Source organism: Papio anubis, chromosome 6 (genome assembly GCF_008728515.1).
Source record: "Papio anubis isolate 15944 chromosome 6, Panubis1.0, whole genome shotgun sequence".
NCBI classification, from domain to species: Eukaryota; Metazoa; Chordata; class Mammalia; order Primates; family Cercopithecidae; genus Papio; species Papio anubis.
Window position 1 is genome coordinate 60,426,244 of NC_044981.1, and position 21,823 is coordinate 60,448,066.

Here is a 21,823-nt window from a genome sequence, read left to right on the forward strand (position 1 = left end):
GCTTCTTTCTTTCAAAGCTTGACTCCTCTTTAATTTCTGCCTGCTTCTGGTAACTCTTTAGTGGCTTAAAACAGTTGTTTTCATTATTTGTTTAGAGTTTACAATTGTCATCTGAAGAATGGTTTTTCTATATGCTATTCCACCATTGCCAGAAGCCTCCATGATTACTGTTTGCCTTTTTGTGTGTGTGCTCTCTTAAGTCCACAATATCTTCTGAATATTCTTATCTTTCACAAAATATGTTTTTAATAGTGCAATGTTTTCTAAATCATTTATTTCCATTTAACTCGGCACTTCTCACTTGAATCAACATCCCACTGTGATAGTCTTCCAAAACTTTGCCATTGTATCCTGCTGTAGTCTGAATGCTTGTGACCATCCACAGCCCCAGATTTTTATGTTGAAACCTGATTTCCAATGTGAAGGTTTAGGAGATGGAGTCTTCGGGGTATGATGACATTCTGAGAGGGAAAACATCATGAATAATTTCTGAGTTGTGTAAGACATTTGAGTCCTTATAAAAGACACTACAGTCCTTATAGAAGAGATCCTTCATCCCTTCTGTCATGTGAGGTTACAGTGAGAAGATAACCACCTATGAGGAAGTGAGCTGGTACCAGACACCAAAACTGTTGGTGCCTTGATTCTCGACTTTGCAGCCTCCAGAACCATGACAAATATGTTTCTGTTGTTTATAAGCCACTTAGTTTATGGAATTTAAGATACGAACTCTGAAATATTTGCTAAGAGGTTTAATTGACTTAGAGGGTTTGGCTCAAGAACAGCTATAGAAGAGCTGGGGATGTAGCCGGTAGATGTAGATGTGTTTAGAATTTAACAATTAGGGTTAAACAGCTAGGGATGTAGTTGGTAGATTTGTTATAGCACCACAAACAAACTCACCCTTTTGTTATTAACAACCTTTCTTATATTATATGTTGAATATACTTTTACCTTATTGCTTCATTAAAACCTGTTTCATTATGATTGCATCATATTTCTTTTGTCCCTCTTAAGCAACAGTTTTTCCTATATCAATAAAACTTCAGACTCAAGAGACGGGATTACATTCCCCTTGTTATTCACTGACACAAAGAACCTATTATTTTCTCTTTATTTCCTCAATGCTGTACTACTCTAACTTTTTAATTCTATGTGACTCCTCTTAGGCTACTGAGCAACGATAGAGGAAAACCACACAAGTTTGAAGACTGATGTCAAGAAATGTGTGAACTGGACTTCAATAGTGCTTACATTTTTATAATGGAAGACTCTTTAAGGGAAAAGAGACAGAACCTTAGTAGAATCAACACTGGTACAGTGAAATTTATTAGCTCAAGTAGCAAATTATGAGAGTAGAAGTGCATTCGGCTCAGGTACATTAAGGACTATAACTTTGCCATATCTGTTTGTCTGTCTTTTTATAGCTTTCCTTATTATTGTTATGATCCTAAACTTCTATGAACTTTTTTTTCTTCCAACTTGAGGACTTCCTTTTGCCAGTAATTGTAAATTCATGTTTCATATGGTCAATGTCAAATAAAGTCTGAGCAACATTTTCCCATATTCTTCGTTCAAGATCCCTAAAATAATATTTGATCTGGTTTAGGGTAGATATTAACTCTAGCCAAAGTAGCAACTCCTAAAGAAAAATTTGCTTAGGAGAATCATTTTCAAGTGAGATAGATACTATCGCCAGCATACAGGAAAATGTACATTCATTTAAATGTGAAATGTTTTATACTCTCTGATACAGTTTGGCTCTGTGCCCCCACCCAAAACTCATGTTGAATTCTCAAAGTCGGGGAGGAACCTGATGTAATATATTATTACATATACATTAATATATGTAATAATATATATTAATATATTATTATATAAAAAATAATATGTTTATATTATAGTGGCACATGCCCTATAAATGGCTTGGGCCATCCCCTTTGTGATAAGTGAGCTCTCATTTTGAGTTAATAGGAGATCTGATCATTTAAAAGTGAGTGGCACCTTCGCCCCTGCCCCACTCTCTCTATCCTCTTGCCATGAAATATGATGTTGTGCTTGCTTCCCCTTCACTTTCTGCCATGATTTTAAGTTTTCTGAGGCTTCTGCACCCATCCCTCCTGTACAGCCTGCAGAACTGTGAGTCAATTAATCCTCTTTTTAAATAAACTACCCAGTCTCTGGTAATTCTTTATAGCATTTTGAGAATAGACTAATATACTCTCCTTGAATTATAAATTGTTATTTTTCTGGTCACTCACAGAATATAACCATACCCCTAAATTTCAGAAAACATGACTTCCATCAAAAAACTCCCTCAAATTTCTACCAGTAAAATCTCTAGTCTTACCTATATTTCCATCTATACTTTGTATTTGGTTACTTTATTATCAAATAACAACAGATTCATTCATCCCTCTCGATCTTGACAAAGTCCAATTTATTATTTTTTTCCATTTCTGGATCCTGTTTTATGTTTCAAGTCTAAGAATTCTTTGAATAGCTCTAAATCCCAAATATTTTCTCTTATGTTTTGTTCTAAAATATTTATGATCATGTTTCACATTTAAATCTATGGCCATTTATATTTAAGATGACATTTAAATTTAATGTTATCATCAGATTTGTAGTTTACCATCATACCACATTCCACTGCCCTCTATGTTAATTATCTTCTTTACATCCTGAAGATTCAGTCTCTACTTCTGTTCTAATATCTTCCTATGCATACATTAGGATTACTAAGTGTGATTGGATCCTAGCAGGCAAGAGATGATGCAATCGAACTCAGAAATGTGTGGGGAATTTAATAAGGGACTACTTACAAAGTGTGGCAGGGCATGTGGAAACCACTAGAAATAGAATGAGGTCTTTTCTGCCACTCAGGAGCTGAGTGGAGGTAGCTGGTGATAGAACCTAAGGCAGAGGAGCTGTGTGGAGACCACTGCCATAGGGAAGATGAGTTGATCAGTGGAGGGTAAAACACAGAGGAAAATGAGGTAATAAACGTATTTGCATCTGTCTCTTCCCTTCCTCTTATTTCATATTGGGGCTCCCATTTGCCAAATTCAAAAGAAAGCGTGAAAAATACAGGTCATGTAGTGTAGCTTCTTGGACATTGAGTAGATCTGAAAGGGCTAATGGAAGATAGCCATACGTCCCTTAAGCCCATAACATTTTGATGAACAAATCTTGCTTTTGTCTCATATTTCCCCTATTTAGCCTCTTTTCTCCTTACCACTTTTCTACCAAATATTTTCAAGAAGGAATCTAGTGTTACTATCGCCACTTTTTCATTTCATCTGTACAGTTCCACATATATCATTGTCAATGACTAAACTCCATTGAAACTCTTCTTGTGAAGTTTACCAAGGCCACTTTAGTAATAGTTTTATAGATCATTTTCACACCAAATCACACTACTGTCCAACCCCATTTAGGACTTTCTTACTACTTCTTCCTAACTGGAGCTCTCCCATCTTTTGTGTTCACCTTTGGCTTCTCATTATGTGTCCCTTTCCCCATCCAGCCTTTCCATTTTAGTATTTCTTAGTAACCAGTCCTACGAAAAAACTTGACCATTCCATATATACTTATTTTTGACTGATGCTTTATAAAACTATAGTCCTTCCAGAACTTTCTCCTATGCTTCAGATGCACATACTAGGATTATTTGAAGGAAACCTTGATTTTAATAATTTACAATCTGACAGATTCAGTATGCTTGAAGCTCTGCCGATCTCCCTCTTCATTAAATGTGCTTCTTCCACTCCTGTTGCCCTAAAGCAATAATCCCTTTATCTGACCTAGGAAACTGAACATAGTTTTCTTTTTTTTCTTACTTTACACATCTCAATACCACAACATTCTAACTTATTTTGTCTGTAAGCTAAATATCTCCTGAAATTATCCAACTACCTAACTCAAGCCCTGTTTCCATGCCACTGCAATAGACCACAGCTTGATTACTGCAAGCACTTAATTTTTTCTCTCTTTCCAGTGTGCCATAAGTAGATTTTAGGTAACTTGTCACAAAAAGAAAAGTAACCATGTGAGATGATAGATGTGTTAATCTGCTTCACTATAGTAACCATTTTACTATCTATATGTATCCCATAAATCATGTTGTAAATCTCAAATACACAAAAGAAAATTCATTCAAAAGAAGAAAAAAATAAAAGTCTCCTTTATAATTTAGAATAATCTCCCCAAATTTATATTTGATTAATTTTTCCCCAGATTAATAACTTCCCATTGACCCTAATATTCCTTGGGTGACAGTTCTGGTTTGAATTCTGTTTAAAACTCCAGCTTCATGCTCTCAAAGTAATTTTAGCCAAACTGAATGTCTTTGAGGTCTTTGAATTCCCACAATTTCTGTTGTCTCTGCTCCCTATTTTATTTTAAATTTATTCCAGGAACATGAGTTTAGAATTTATCAACATATGCTTCTTTCTATTTAAAGGGAAAATACCATTTTTCACATGTTGGGAAATAGGTGGTTGACACATTTGAATAGATTTGAACAATCTGAAAAGCATATATAGTGAAAAAGTTTAAAAGTTGAGGACAGAATGTTGAATAATATCACAGTTTAAGGGTGAGTATTGTGCTGGAAATTAAGAAAGGTACACATTTAGAAAGCAATAGCATTGCTATTACTTTCCAATTTTTCAAAACTTTCAGAGTATTATGAATTCATTGCAAACAATCCTTCTCTGTGATTTTTAATTTAATTATAATTTTATCTCATTGTCAGAGTGTCAGGAGTATATTTTCTCCTTTTGGTAATGCAAATAAAAATGATCAGTATAAAATGTACAGTATAGATAAGCATTTCTCTAAGTTTGCCAGACCTGTCATCCTATTGTTGCACATAATAGGTAACTCAGCTGGGATGGGCTGCACATTTACCTGTTGATAAAACTATATAATATGTTTATAGTTATGGTCAATTATAGTATTTTTTTACTTGATATGCTAATTTTACAGAAAATATAATCAAATATAATTAGCCACCCCAATGGAGCAGCCAATAGGTTATAAAGGAAGAAGGAATACATAGGTCTGGTCCATTCACAGGAAATAAAATTAAAATAGAATTAAATACACGCTTGGCCAACATATTAAAGAGCTTTGAATCTAAAATAAAAATAAGAGAAAGGAATAAAAGAAGCAAAAAAAAAAAATTTGTTTTAAATGGCAGATAGAAATATTCACATCTTTCACTCAGATTCCCTATATGCTTGCTGTCAAAATAACCTTAGCATGTTAGCACTTACATTGAACTAAAGGTAATGATTTAATCACCAGGAAGAAGAACACAATGCTGCTAATAAAAACCAATATTTGCTCCATATTTACTGTTTAATTGCTAGACAGAACAAATGTAAGACAACATTAATTTCAACTATTTAATGAATCATTTTTTTCTATTGGATTAATATCTTATTATGGACTCAGCATTTTACAGTTCATTCAATTTATTTGACCACTCCTCCAAAATAATACGCATATTGTCATTTTCATTAGAGAAACTTAATTGACTTTTGGTTAATATTCTAAATTGATCTGGACTTGACTTTAATACATTTCCAGAACATTAGAGATGGTTGTTTGGGTAGCCCAGCCAAAATATTTTATACTCCAAGAATCTTTAGTATAGTTGTAGATTGAGTAGACTGGAGCATTTAATTACAGCATCTGTAGTTCCCCATTGTAGCTTGACACAAGAATGACTGAATATGGCCTGTGAAGGCTGAAAAACTAATTGCTCCATTATCTACACTCCAGTCTTTTTCACTTCACAAGCACTTAAAAATATATACTTAAATCTGCTTTCTAATTACAAGTTCCCATAACAGAGTGTCCTATCCAGAAAATAGCATTATTATTCTGGCTTCCAACACACTTAAGCATTTTTATTTTGCTGAGTTTTGTTCTTCTTTACTTTCTTTTGCAAACATGTTTAAAGGCTAATTACCATTTCAGCTTTTTATATTAATTACTACACATTTAGAGACATGTATCTTTAAAGCTCTAGCAGATAAGACATTTGCTCAAACATTATTTTCATTTTACTTGTCTATATGTAGCTTTATCAGAATGACATTCTTATTAAGTACTTACTTTCTTGAGAATCAAGCAATAATTTATGACAAAGCCTTATTTTTTTGTATTAGCTATTGAAAACTTTTTTTTTTTTTTTTTTTTTTTTGAGATCGAGTCTCGCTTGTCGCCAGGCTGGAGTGTGAGTGGCCAGATCTCAGCTCACTGTGTGCTCCTACTCCCGGGTTCCCCGCCATTCTGCCTCCAGCCTCCCAAGTAGCTGGGACCACAGGCTTCACCTCAGCCTCGCTAATTTTTTGTGTTTTTAGTAGATGGGGTTTCTCATTGCATAGCTGCGGGATGGTCTCACATCTCCTGATCTAGGGATCCCTCCGCCTCGGCCTCCCAAAGTGCTGGGATTACAGACTTGAGCCACCGCGCCCGGCCTGAAAACTTTTGTATTTTAGAAGAGTAACAACTTATTTCTCAGCACCAATACATGACAGAAATACAAGGACGATTGTTTTAACAGTGATATATGCAACATTATTTTCCCCCAGAACACCTTCATTTAATGAAATTCAGTATGTACAAGTTTCATTTTATGAATTATAAAGTCATGAACAATTTAGTTTGATGCCAGTAAATTCACATTTTAAAATTTGAATTGTGAATCATACTTTATTGTTAAATTGACAAATTAAATATGTATATATGTAGCATTCAGTATGATGTTTTGTTTTGTTTATTTATTTATTTATTTATTATTATTATTATTATACTTTAAGTTCTAGGGTACATGTGCATAACGTGCAGGTTTGTTACATATGTATACTTGTGCCATGTTGGTGTGCTACACCCATCAACTCGTCAGCACCCAGTATGATGTTTTGATGCATGTATACATTAAGTTAATTAACACATGTATTACCTCACACATATTTTGAGGTGGTGAGAACACAAAATCTAATCTGTAAATGATTTTTAAGTATATAATACATTGTTTTTAACTATAATCATCATGTTGTACAGGGCATCTTGAATTTATTTCTCCTATCTAACTGAAATTTTGTATCCTTTTCCCAATACCTCCTCTTGGATGAACCTGGAGTACATCACGTTAAGTCAGGCACAAAGAGACAAATACCGCATGATCCCACTTATATGTGGAATCTAAAAAAAGATAAAGTCATAGAATCAGAGAGTTGAATCATATCTTTCTGTAGGTACTAGCATTAAATTCATATAGATTACAGTATCCCTGATATATTAATAGGCAATATTAATAATAGACAATTTGAGTATTGTGGTCTTTTCTACCCACTAAGAGAGCAGTCCTATTCCAAATATACTTTGTTTCTTTAAATACTTCATTGGTAAATAGGACACTGCCTCAATTTTGTCAGGAACAACATTTACATGGTAGGCAGTTATCGTCTCTCTTTTTTTGTTGTTGTTTTTTTTTTTGTTTTGTTTTTTGAGATGGAGTCTCTTCTCTTTACTTCCATTATGTTTCTTAAACATTAGTTTTAGAATTTAAAATTGCTGATTGGGTAAGGGCTGCCTTATTGGTTAGCACTGATTATAATATATTTTAAGGAAATAGTTATACCTAGGATTTTTTACATACCCAACTCCATTTAGTTCTGGGTGAAAGATGAGTAAGTGTGCTTAATCCCAGGTATGTGTGTGTGTGTGTGTGTGTGTGTGTGTGTGTGTGTGTGTTTGTATGTGTGTGTGGATTTATGTATGTGCTTAATAATTACTTTTCTTATGTAGAAAGACAATTTATACTTTGAGGCCTTATTTAATCTCATTTACACACAAAACAAAAAATCCTCTACTTAATACATTTTGTATATCAAGACAAATTTATATCACAATTCATTTTTGGAACTGTTGGGCATAGAGGGCTTTAACAAAGAGTGCCTCAGAAAGCAATCATTGGCCATGACAATAGACAGGTTAATGACAACAGTGCTTATTGGAAATGACTTCCTTGTATCGTCTTATTTTAATTAAGATAGAAAATTGTGGTATCCAAACATGGATAATATGTATGCAGTCTGTATCCTGCTTTGTTACATGAAAAGTATGAGGTTTTGTTCAGGTATATTATAATAATTATATCAGGGAAAGTGAAAACTCATTTTTACATATTAAAATTTTTATTCATTTCTGAAGAAAAAATTTGTCCATAGTAAACAGAAAACAAAATGAAAATACCCTTTCCTTCAAAAAGAAATATATATTTGAAATTCATTTGCTAAGTTCAGTTTCTAAGACTAGAATCTGAAAGGGAGCCAGATTCAATCAAAGCTAACCACTTACGCCAGTGGATGAACACTTACTGGAAAAAGAATTGTATTAAAGGGATTTATTTTCCATATTTGTCTTTTTAAAACAGAAGAAAAAAGATTCCACAGATATCAAAAAACATATATAGCATTAATAACATTTTGTATGAAAGCTATGCTATTTTTGGAGATTCTGTAATTTTAGTACTAGAAACTAACATGCATTAAAAACACTGCATTATTCAGCTCTACAGAAGTAATTACACCAAGATTTTTCTAATTATTCTCTATTGTTCCCATAAATGGACTATATAAGCACAATTCCCTTTTCAGACAAATTCCTTTTTCCAGTATGTGCTTTAAAAAGTTATAACTAGTAATAAAACATAACTTCTATCAATGACAAAATGTTTGAACTAGGGTAAATTCTCAGAAAAACACTCAAGGCACCATATCTTACAATTTCATGTATTTGCTAAACAGTGACTGTATATATTCTTTACATTTTCAAATTCATAAATGCATAAACTCATAAAGTTATATATTATTATGCTACAAATTTTACTCAAAATGAAAACAGTTATGAATTTAACCTGGTACAATGGGGCAGAGTCACCTATTTCTTATGTAAAAAAGATGATGATAGACATCATTTTATCAAAACATATGTTTGTGCAAATAAACATCTAATAGATAAAACTTGGACTCTATCAACAAACGCCACAATTAGCTTAAAAAATAGGTTATTGTTTGAGCATTTTCTACACCAGCGGTCAGCAAATGTTTTCTATAGAGGACCAGATAGTAAATAATTTAGGATTTACAAGCAAAGAGAACATATACTCTGTATCTATAGCTGAAGCAGCCATCCACCATACATAAATTAATGAGTATAGTGGTGTTTCTGAGAGGCACAAAACAGGTAAAGGCCCGGATATTCTCCCACAGGACATATTTTGCTAACCTGTATCTATTGAATTCCAAACAAGTGTACTTATCAAATTACTGAATCAACTAAAAATTTACCAACTTAATCTTGTGATTTTAATGTGTCATCCTGGAGGTACATTGTTTATGTGCATTATTTTTCTTTCTTTGGGAAAAAGACTATGAAATCACCAACAGGCTCACAGCAAATTTAAACAGAAAACAAAGAGGTACTAAGTTTTACAAAAGGAAATTATTTGTGCTTTTTGCATAGAAATTGAATTCATAAATGGATTATACACTTTTTTTCAAAAATTTTATTTATTTATAACAATATAAAAATCAATTCTAGTGAGGTATTCAAGGAAAGTCTTTGCTACTAGCATTCAAAGAGTAATTCTTAACAATGCTGGTTGCTGTAAAGAACCAAGTACCTTAACCTTAGTGGTTTAGCACAATAATAACTCATAAATTAATTTGTTTTCTTATCTCTCAGTATAATAGGGGTATTCCTGGTCCATGAATATATTTTTATGTAAGAATTAGGGACCTTCCATCTTCTGGCTTTTCTCTAGTTTTTCAGGCAACTCCCTTCCATCAAGAATGTAGAAGAAATGAAAAAGTTAAAACCTGTGAGATATTTTTATGAACCACATTGCAAGATAAAAACTACTATTGATTTTCTGTTAGTCAGAATTCATTCACATTGTCTCATCTAAATACAAGATAATTAAGCCTATGCCTAGGAGCAAAAGAAAAAGATAAACACGTATCCAGCTTCTGATATACAAGGCATGTTTCCAGCTGAAAGATGTATAAGAATACAAACTGAATTAGAATATATTTATCTCGGCCGGGCGCGCCTGCCTTTTCCAATCCCAGCACTTTGGGAGGTCATCAGGTGGATCACGAGGTCAGAGATCGAGACCATCCCTGGCTAACACGGCAGGAAAACCCCTGTCTCTACTAAGAAATACAAAAAAAAAAAAAAAAAAAAAAACTAGCCTACAGGTGGTGGGCGCCTGTAGCCCCAGCTACTCGGGAGGCTGAGGCCGAGAATGGCGTGAACCGGGAGGCGGGAGCGCCAGTGAGCTGATCCGGCCACACTGCACTCCCAGCGCCTGGCTAAGCAGAGCCAGACTCACCCCAAAAAAAATATATATATATATATATATATATATATATATCTCAGGGATAGGGTAACTACAGTATAAATTTATGTGATGTGATTAGTAGAAAAATATTATACATTATTAAGCACATGCATTTTAAAATAGTTTAACCGTGTTTTTGCTTTTTTATTTATGTACAGTTCCATTGAACATGTTAATGTACCATATAAAGCTAAGGCACTACCATTAACTGAAGAATCCTTTTCATTATAATTCATAGATTAAAATATTTAGTATTTGGTATATGAAGGTTAAAATAATCATGATTACCTAACATTTCTATTCATGCTTTACAAATTCTGTTTTGTTTTAATGGAAAATATTTTGGTTTTGGTTTTAGGTTTTCTTTTGTTACTGTTTTTTATTTGTTTATTTTATAGATGGGGTCTCACTTTGTCGCCCAGGCTGGGGTACAGCGGCACAATAATAGTTCACAGAAGCCTCAAACTTATGGGCTCAACCAATCCTGCTGCTTCAGCCTCCTGAGTAGCTGGGACCACAAGCATGCCACCACAACTGGCTCATTTTTCCTTTTTTTTTTTTTTTTTAAATATTTTATTATTTATTTATTTTTCATTTGTTTGTTTATTTATTTATTTATTTTTGAGACGGAGTCTCGTTGTCATCCAGGCTGGAGTGCAGTGGCGTTATCTCGGCTAACTGCAAGCTCCGCCTCCCGGGTTCATGCCATTCTCCTGCCTCACCCTCCCGAGAGTAGCTGGGACTACAGGCGCCCGCCACGTTGCCCGGCTAATTTTTTTTTTCTTTTTTTCTTTTTGTATTTTTAGTAGAGATGGGGTTTCACTGTGTTAGTCAGGATGATCTCGATCTCCTGACCTGGTGATCTGCCCACCTCCGCCTCCCAAAGTGCTGGGATTACAGGCGTGAGCCACGACGCCCGTTCCTTTTTATTTTTTAGAGACAGGGATTTGCTTTTTTGCCAGACTGGTCTAGAACTTCTGGCTTTAAGCAATCCTTTTGCCTCAACCTCTCAGTGTGAGGGGGCTACAGGTATGAGCCACTATGTCCAGCCTAATGTAAAATATTTTGAATCAGAAATTATTTGCAATTGTTTATTTTTTAATTAAACTTTTATTTTAGACTAGCTTTAGATTTACAGAATAGTTGCAAGGGTAGTACAGAGAGGTTCTGTATACTCTATAACAAGTTTCCCCTGTATTAATATCCTATGCTACTATGGTACATTTGTCAGAACAAATGAACCAATATTGATGTTATTAACTAACATCTGTACTTTATTTTTATTCCCTTAGTTTTAAGCTAATGTCTTTTTTCTGTTCCAAGATCTCTTCCAGGATACCATATTACTTTTAGAAGTAATATTTCCTTAGGCTTCTTCTTAGTTTTTAAAGTTTCTCAGACTTTTCTTGCTTTTGATGACCTTAACAGATTTGAGAAATTCTAGTCAAGTATTTTTTAGAATGTCTGTCAATTGGGATTTGTCTGGTAATTTTTTGATGACTAGACTTGGAAAATGCACTTTTGAAAGGAAGATAAGAGTCAAAAAGTGTCCTTCTCATCACTTCATATCAAAAATTTAGGTTATTAACATGACTGCGAATGTTGATGTTAACCTTGATCACGTGGCTGAGGTAGCAATTGTCAGATTTCCCCATTGTAAAGCTGCTCTTCCCTCCACGACCCCCTGTTTACGTGCCATACTCTTTGAAAGCCAGTCACTATCTGCTGTCCAAATTTGAGAGATGGGGAGTTTTGTTCCACCTCCTTACATTCAAGTACCAAATAAGTTATTTGGTATTATAGTACAAAAAAATGTGTCTATTATTTCTCATTTATTTAATCAATCATATATTTCCATTAGTATGGACTCTTACATATTTATATTTTGGGTACCAATCAATACTCCTTTATTTTGGTGCTCAAATCATTCTAACTTTGATCATTGGGAGCTCCTTCCATTGACTTAATCTCATACTTTTGTGTTTAATTACTTTCACATTTTTTAGCATTACAATATTATTCAAGCTATATTCCATGCCTTAATCCTAAAATTAGCTAGATCTCTAAGGAGATTTGATTTTTGTTTAATTGAAGAACGTATGAGAAACGAAAATCTGGGCATTAGAAAAACTGTTATATTTAAAATGACGTCTACCAGCCTGGGCAACATGGTGAAACCCCGTCTCTACAAAAATACAAAAACTACCCTAATATGATGGCATGCACCTGTAGTCCTCTCTACTCGTAAGCTGAGGGGAGGATCACTTAAGCCCTGGATGCAGAGGTTGCAGTGAGCTATGATAGCACCACTGCACCCCAGCCTGGGTGACCAAGTGAGATCCTCCCTCAAAAAATAAAAAATGAAACCTAATATTTTTACTGAGATTATTTAGGCCATTCCCTGTGAATGTTTAAAGATGCATGATTAAATAAGTATGTATTGATATCCCACCTACCCAAACATGATAAAATATTGTCCATTATATAAATATTACATATATCTTAGAACATTATTGGAAAGTATAAGTAAACAATTATTATTAATTTCTGGCAGACATTGTGGTATTTATATAACATTTCTCATTTAAATCACATTCAACTAAATGAGCTAGGTATATTCTTACTTTCATTTAATAGTAAGAAAGCTATAACTTAGTGTGTTTAAATAGATGCAAAATATTTGAAGTGGGGCATACAATCTTATACTTTTCATAAGTAATTATAAGATACTTTTCAAGGTAAATAGGTATAACATTAAAATATCTAAATTAATTTTACTTAGTTGAACACTTTCAAATTTCTTAGCTTAGAAAGAGATACCAAAGTTCAAGGAAGTACTCAATTAATTAGTTTCTATATACTAGTTGCAATAATATATGAACATATTTATAAGGCAAAGCAAGGATTTGTTTAGTGTATTGAGAAAAAATACAATTCCTGAACTGAAGCTAAAGAATTATCATCAAAGCTGAACACTGAAAAATTAAACAGATGATTAGTTTAGAAAGAAAAAAAGAAAACCTGACAATTTCATGAGAAATTAAATAATATGGAAGAATATTTCAAATATAACATGATAGGCTGGTAATATATTCCTTACTTTTAAAATTGTATCTTTTGGTTTCATTGGTGACCTTTCAAATAAAAAAATAAGAAACTCAACTATTTTAGTGTGTATGCAAATAAAACTAATTTCACTGTAGTTTCTGCCTAAGGAATAATTGGTTGACCACTTTAGAAGCTGACTTTAAGAAAATGAAGGACTAATAATGTTGTCAGAAGACGAAATGAGTTCAGACAAGAGACAGAAGTGATTTTTAAAGTTAATTATGTTTGCTCTTCCTTCTCCCTCGGTGTTCATTACCTTTAAATGTAGGCCCACATTGGCAGAAGTAATTACCAGGTTGGTCAATGCAGGTGGCTCCACTTTTGCAGGGATGTAAGGCACACTCATCTAGATCTATTTCACATCTTGTACCTTTGGAAAATAGTAAAAAAATACGTTAAGTGTTAACAAGGCAGGCATGTATCAAGTAATTTTTAAATTTGTACAAGCCTTTCATTCACTTATCTGAAACTAAATTTATTAGATAAGAATGTCACATGTATTACTATCAGAACCCATTTATTTCACCTTGCTACAAACTGTAGTAACTTCTCTTAGAATTACTAAATGCACACTAAACTATTCTGAGTTTGTAGGCATGCAAAGTCTCTTAAGAAGTGAACTAATTTTCTTTTGCTGAGGAGTCTAGAGATGGTGTAGATATTTCAAGTCATTGGAGTGCAGATCCAATGTTAGGCAAAAGGAAATAAAAAAGGAACGAAAAGAAAATATTGATGAAACAATAACATCCTGATGTATGTCCCCGAGGGCTGAATTTTTTTTTTTTTTTTTTTTTTTTTTTTTGGCAGGGGAGACAGAATCTTGCTCTGTTGCCCAGGCTGTAGTGCAGTGGCACTATCTCAGCTCACTGCAACCTCTGCCTCCCAGGTTCAAGAAATTATCCTGTCTCAGCCTCCTAAGTAACTGGAATTATAGGCAAACACCACCATGCCCAACTAATTTTTGTATTTTTTGTAGAGACAGAGTTTCACCAATACGGTCTCAGACCCCTGACTTCAGGAGATCCACCCACCTTGGCCTCCCAAAGTGCTGGGATTATAGGCATGGGCCAGTGCGCCCGGCCTTAAATCTTTACGAGGCATGGTTATTGAATGCTATTTACCCAAGAAAGCCATGGGTAATGGGTAGATGCATTTGAATCTACTCATGAGCTTTGTAAATATTAGGGTTCCAGGGTGATGAATTACATTTTTTTCTAGTAATTTTAGAATGTAAGCCTACATGGAAAAATAAATAAATAAATATCCCTTAATTATATAGTCTTAGCATTTTCTTTAAACTGTTGTACAATTCTTATTTTTCATTCATCCTCCACCTAGAACTTGTGTTGCTAAAGCTGACCTTTCTTATTATACCACTTAGATTGCCTGTTAATTTCCCAACAGTTGAAAATCATAGCCTCAACTGACACTGAATTGATTTTTATGACTTATGACAGCTAATTTTCTTACCAATTTATAACAATAATAGAAAATTGACATTGACACCATGCAAATTATTAGCAAGTTATATGAATGAAAACATTCCTTCTTTAAAAAAATCTCTACAACATTAACATGAATTTAGAAAGAAGAAAACATACATCAAATTAATCTAATAGGAATCAACTACTAGACTAAGTAGAAAATATCACTATTATCACTGACAAAATGAAATATTTAGTGAAAGCTGACACAAGAACATCAAGTTAAGCTGAAAAAAAGTGAATATTGAAAGAATTATGTGAGTCAATGAATACTTTTGAAATCTTAAATATATTCATTTGTTTTTTTAATGAATCAACTTTTTGAGAAAAATGATGACACAATATATAAGCCTTTACAAAAGTAAAAACATGCATTGTATACTAAATATTTCAATCTTTGTGACAATATAAAAATGTAGTTAGAATAATCCAAGCATAAATTATGTATTATTCCACTGAAAAATAATATGCATACACATGAGACAAATTGTACTTTCTAAAAATAAAGAATAACTTTGATCTCAGGTTAACATTCAGTGATCATAGTTTTGATCAGCAAGCCTGCTTTACTTGAAATTCATTTTGACGCCATCAGCTAAAGGCACCATGAAGGTCAACACAAGTACTACAATTTGTGTACGACGCAAATACCACAATTTATGTGATCACTTAGGAATTCATCCACCTGAATCTCACAGTTCTCACTTAAAACAAAGGATTCATTATAAATATGTCACTGATGCAACATACAACTAAGTCCAAGATTATTTTTAGTATATGTAAGATATTCAACTTGGCTGCAAAAAGTCAATGCATTGCCTAATGCTATGAAGTAGGTATTTATTCTTTATTTTTATTTTTGTTTGGTTTATTTTATTTTTGTTCTGGATGCAAAAACTGTGGCTTACTCTCACCTCACATAACCAAAGAAAATTCAAATTTCTATTATTTCCCTAAAATTGAAGCATTCTATTTAATACTGTATAGTGTTAACCAAATTTACTTTCTTTGATATCTTTTCATTCAAAAACTGAGTATTATACACATTTGGGTATTATCTACTATTCGTGAACAAAAAACCTCTCAGCTCCTGTTTCATCAAATAAATGTGAACAAAATTAATTCACATATTCACAAGTTATTTTAGATATTCTTTTAGAAAAACACAATGATACATTTTCAGCAAAACTGCTTAAGGAAAGAACATGTAGTAGAATTTAGCTTTTATTTATTTGTGTTACTCATCATCTGAATTTCCTTTTAAATGTAGAGAATTATCTACTTAGTGACTTTTTGACGAAAGTTAGAGACCACCTCTCAATATGAAAGGTAAAAATACAAATTATTTTCTTTCCCAGGCTCAGGTACCCCTACATGTGGGTATGCAGGCAAAAGCTGGTTTATCTGATGGACCTACTGTGGAATTTGAAAGGATGCTGGTGATACAAAGAAGCAGAGATGGAAAATAGCTCTTTTTCCTACAGGTGGGAATGCCAGGGACATCATAACCAATTTTCAAGGGTCTCAGTGACTGCTCTGCCATAGTGTTATCTAGTGTTGGTGGCATCGCTCCTCCACTGATAGTGTCATATCATATTTGGTGTGTCCCAGTGTGCTGCCCTGGGCCCTTTTATGTCAGTTTTCCAAATCTAATTCTAGAGACTTCTACAGGTTCTACAGGTAATAATCTTTTAATAATCTGTAAATTAAATCCTTTTCTAATTAAATTTGCCTGAGTGCATTTTGGGCAACCACAATGAATAACTCTATTACTGGTATATATTACAATTTATTTTTGTCATTGTTATTACATATTATATTTTAATTTTAGAGGTAAAGCAATCAGGTAAATTTTTTATAAAGCGTTTTCACATATATTGAGTATATATTTTAAAGTTAAATCATTCTTGTTAACTTATATTTATTTTCTTCTATTTTCAGTAACAGAGAGGGTTATAGCCACCAACTTTTGAAGTTAGAATATTTTTATGTTTTCTTGGGATTTCTTTGCCTGGCTTTGCTTTCTAGGTAAAATTGGTCTCATAGAATTACTTGGAAAGAGTTATTTCTCTTTTTTTTCAGAGAGTTTGTTTATGGTTGATATTATTTTCTCTTTATATATTTGATCACATGCACCAGCCTAGCCATCTGAGTCCTTGCCTTTTTGGTTCATATTTATTATAATTCAGTCTCTTTTCTTGTTGTGTTTGTTGTTTTTCTATCTGTTCTTAAGTTTCTGTAACTTGTGTCTTAGAAAGAATTTTTATATTCCTTCTAAGCAATCTAATTTGTTGGTATAAAATTGATTATAATATTTTCTAATGACATTATTAACATTTCTGTAGTGTTGTGAGATGTTTCCTTTTTGATTCCTGTTTTTGATAATGCTTGCCCTCTTGCTCTCTTCTCTAAGTTTGTTGTTGTTTTCAAAGATGCAACTATTATTTTTTGTTTTCCATTTTATTGATTTCTGAACCTGGTCTTAGTTTCCCTTTTAACTTTTGATATAAATTGATTTTTTTTTTTTTTTAGCTTCTTAAGTTATAAACATAGATTATTAAACTTGGGTATTGAAATAAATTTAAGCATCAAAAGCTAAATATTTCTATATAAGCACCTCTTTAACTCAGTATACATTTTGATATATTCACAACTATCACACAAAATACATTTTCTTTCTTTTCTTTTTTTTTTTTTTTTGAGACAGAGTCTCACTCTGTATCCCAGGCTGGAGTGCAGTGGCACGGTCTCAGCTCACTGCAAGCTCCGCCTCCCGGGTTCCCGCCATTCTCCTACCTCAGGCTCCCGAGGAGCTGGGACTACAGGTGCCCACTACCACGCCCAGCTAATTTTTTGTATTTTTAGTAGAGACAGGGTTTCACCGTGTTAGCCAGGATGGTCTCGATCTCCTGACCTCGTGATTCGCCCCCCTCGGCCTCCCAAAGTGCTGGGATTACAGGCGTGAGCCACTGCGCCCGGCACAAAATAAATTTTCTAATATGTCCTGTGATATCTTCTGTGACCAATGGGTTATTTATAAGTGTGTTGTTCAATTTTAAATACTGGCATATTTCCCACATCTTTCAGGTATTGATTTATAATTAATTCACTTGCACTTTTGTTTTACATACAACATTTTTGTCCACATGGAGAATGCTCTGTGTACAGTTAGACGGAATATATATTTTGCTATTGAGTTTTCTGTAACTGCCAGTTAGGCAAGTTGGCTTATGTACAACTCTTCTATATACTCACTGATTTTTCATCCAGTTGTTATATTAATGATTGTAATAAGGTTATTGAAATCTCCAACTATAATTGCTAAATTCTGTATGTCTCCTTTGAATAGTGATGGGTTTTGCTTCATGTATTTTTGTGTTTTGCTGATAGATATGTATACATTTATTATTATTATAGCTTTCTGACTAATGGATTCTTTGATCATCATGAAATTTTTACTCTTTGTTGCTAAAAAATACTTAATGTTGATTTTGTCTGATATTAATAAGCTCCCCACCCCCCCGCAACTCTCTTATGTTTACTGGTGACATGGTGTATTGTTTAAAGATCACGTTACTTTTAACCTATTTGAGTCTTCAAATACAAGCACACAGTCAGATCTTGCTTTTTTAACCAGTCTGGCAAATGCTTTGCCTTGTGATTGGAGTAGCCCCAATGTTATTTTTAGCAGACAAAATTTGAAATCAGCAATTATGAATATGTTAAAGGAATTAAAGGAAACTATAAAGATTTAATTAAAATATGATGATATCACAACAAATATGAAATCACAATAAAAAAGTAAAGAAACTATAAAGTATTTACTATTTAATAGATAATAAAAAGGAAATTCCATACTAGAAAATCAAGATAGGTGAAATAAAAGGTTGTTGTCTTTTTTTCCAGATGGAGTCTTGCCCTGTCACCCAGGCTGGAGTGCAGTGGCAGGATCTTGGCTCACTGCAACCTCTGCCTTCCGGGTTCAGGTGATTCTTCTACCTCAGCCTCTCGAATAGCTGGAACTACAGGTGCCCACCACCACGCCTAGCTAATTTTTGTATTTTTAGTAGAAATGGGGTTTCACCATGTTGGCCAGGCTGTTCTTGAACTCCTGACCTCAGTTGATCAGCCTACCTCGGCCTCTCAAAGTGCTGGGATTACAGGCATGAGCGACTACTCCCAGCTGAAAAGTTTTCTAACTGAGCTCAGTAGCAGATATAAAATGCCAGAAGAAAGAATCAATAAATTTGAAGATCGTTCCATGGAAATTACACGTGATATCTATAACCTACTGTCAGCAACTGGAATGGGAAACAATCCCAGAAAAGTTCACTTTATTGACAAATTATTAACCATTTTGCATTAATCAGAATAGATTATAATCATAATTTAGGTTCCCACTTGTAAATTAATATATTGTTCTGTTTTTGTGTAAATATCATCTTCGATTTTACCAAGCTCTAACTATTTATCCAATTTTTCTCCTTTTGCACTGAGGGTTTCTTATACTGATGTAAGAAAGAACTCTACATCCATAGCTCAGATCCGGACTTTTTACTCAAGTCCTAGTGTCATTTTAAAACTTGTCATCTGCTTACCTCAAGTTGAACATCTCATAAAACTAAATTTTTCTCCAATTAAAATGGTATTATTTTCAGTGAATTATAATTCATATATTTGATAATAATTTACTGATAACTCTTCAGGTTAAAAAAATAGGATTAATTTTATATTATTTTCTCCATGTCTGAAAATTTAGAGATGAATGTCTATTACTAATTAGAACACGTACCAGCAAATTTTATTTGCAGAGGAAGATTATTTATATGCAAATCAATTTATCATTTTTGCGTTTCATTGTCATGTTTTTCTTTCTCTTCTTTGTAAGGAATCGTATCTATAACTTACTTTAAGATATTTTAGCACAGTGAAAGGGCATAAGTCTTATTTAAGGGAAATGAGGCAAATGAAACAATTACATTAAGAACATGTTTATGCCATGCAAATAAATGTCATTCAGATAAATAATGATTGCTACATATCAATGTAATCAGTTAATCTTTCGGAAAGAGTTGTTGTTTTTCTATTCTATTAAAGATAATAAAACTACTAAATCCTAGAATAATTAAAAATATGTTGTGTATTTTCTACATATACCATTACCTGAATGAAAATTCAAAATTTAAATTTTTATGTATTTATAAATATATATTTTATATGTTTGGGTGTTATATATTTTACAACAAACTTCAAAATATTTTCACTGAAATTTTTCAATCCATATACATGTGTACACGTGTATGTTAGTTTTATACATATTCATTACATAGTAGTTTACTATTTTATTTCCTAAATATTTATCTTTCTGCTCTCTGAAAAATCCTGTAAAGAATGAGTAAGTAATTTAAAAAGGGCTCAACATTTAAGAGCAAAGAGATTGGTAGAGAGAGGGCATCTAGAGCAACTGGATATATCACAAATTTCAGTTTGATGGAAGATGATAGAGATTAAGAGGAGAAACAAAAACAAAGCTAAGGTTGCATCAGAAATAGAGTGATCTTCATGATTGAGTCCTAGAAACAGATCAAGTACCCTTTTTAATTCTTAGTGAAATTCAATGGGCAATAAAGAAGTTTCAAAAATTATAATAATTTTCCTCAAAGAAATATAGACAAATATCACATCTACAAAACAAGAATGATATTATAGGTAAAGGGAAAACTTCAAAGAATAAAAATACACCTACGTATTAGCAGTAAAGTTGTGGAAATAAAATCCATTATAAGAGTAAGGAAATAGAGTGAGAAAAACTTCCAATAATGTATTACAAAATCACACCAAAAGAAAATTAGTGAGAGAAATGAAATCGTGTACAAGAACACTTCAAGAGGTCCATCATTCAAAGGAACTGGAAGAAATGGGTAAAAGAAACCTATCAAGTAAATGATAATCTTACCACAGCTTATATGGGACATGAGTTGTTAGATAGGATGTTAACATGTGGTTAAGAAAAACACTTAAACCTAGTTTCATTACTATATTAATAGAAGATAGGAATAAAAATTTAAATACTTTTAGAGAAAAACAAAAAATCACACAGAGTACTGAAAGTAATACAAACAAACTTTCTCAAATATTCTTAAGTTACCTTATGATATATACCAGAAAGATTAGGGAGATAAATAAAAGAGAAGTGGACTATGAAACTATTCATTTAGAAGAAAGAGCTTCTGCACAGCAAAAGAAACTACCATCAGAGTGAACAGGCAACCTACAGAATGGGAGAAAATTGTTGCAATCTACTCATCTGACAAAGGGCTAATATCCAGAACCTACAAAGAACTCAAACAAATTTACAAGAAAAAGACAAACAACCCCATCAAAAAGTGGGCAAAGGATATGAACAGACATTTCTCAAAAGAAGACATTCATACAGCCAACAGACACATGAAAAAATGCTCATCATCACTGGCCATCAGAGAAATGCAAATCAAAACCACAATGAGATACCATCTCACACCAGTTAGAATGGCGATCATTAAAAGGTCAGGAAACAACAGGTGCTAGAGAAGATGTGGAGAAATAGGAACACTTTTACACTGTTGGTGGGATTGTAAACTAGTTCAACCATTATGGAAAACAGTATGGCGATTCCTCAAGGATCTAGAACTAGATGTACCATATGACCCAGCCATCCCATTACTGGGTATATACCCAAAGGATTATAAATCATGCTGCTATAAAGACACATGCACACGCATGTTTATTGTGGCACTATTCACAATAGCAAAGACTTGGAATCAAC

The 21,823-nt window shown here is 33.2% G+C and overlaps 1 long non-coding RNA gene across 1 annotated transcript in view; it reads left to right on the top strand.

Annotated features, from left to right (window-relative positions):
* LOC110742991 overlaps positions 1–17,725 on the top strand; it is a 59,102-nt gene extending 41,377 nt beyond the window's left edge. Inside the window, exon 3 of the long non-coding RNA XR_002521349.2 lies at positions 16,377–17,725. This is a non-coding gene — a long non-coding RNA (uncharacterized LOC110742991). The remainder of the gene's footprint in view (positions 1–16,376) is intronic.
* Positions 17,726–21,823: the final 4,098 nt, after the last annotated feature.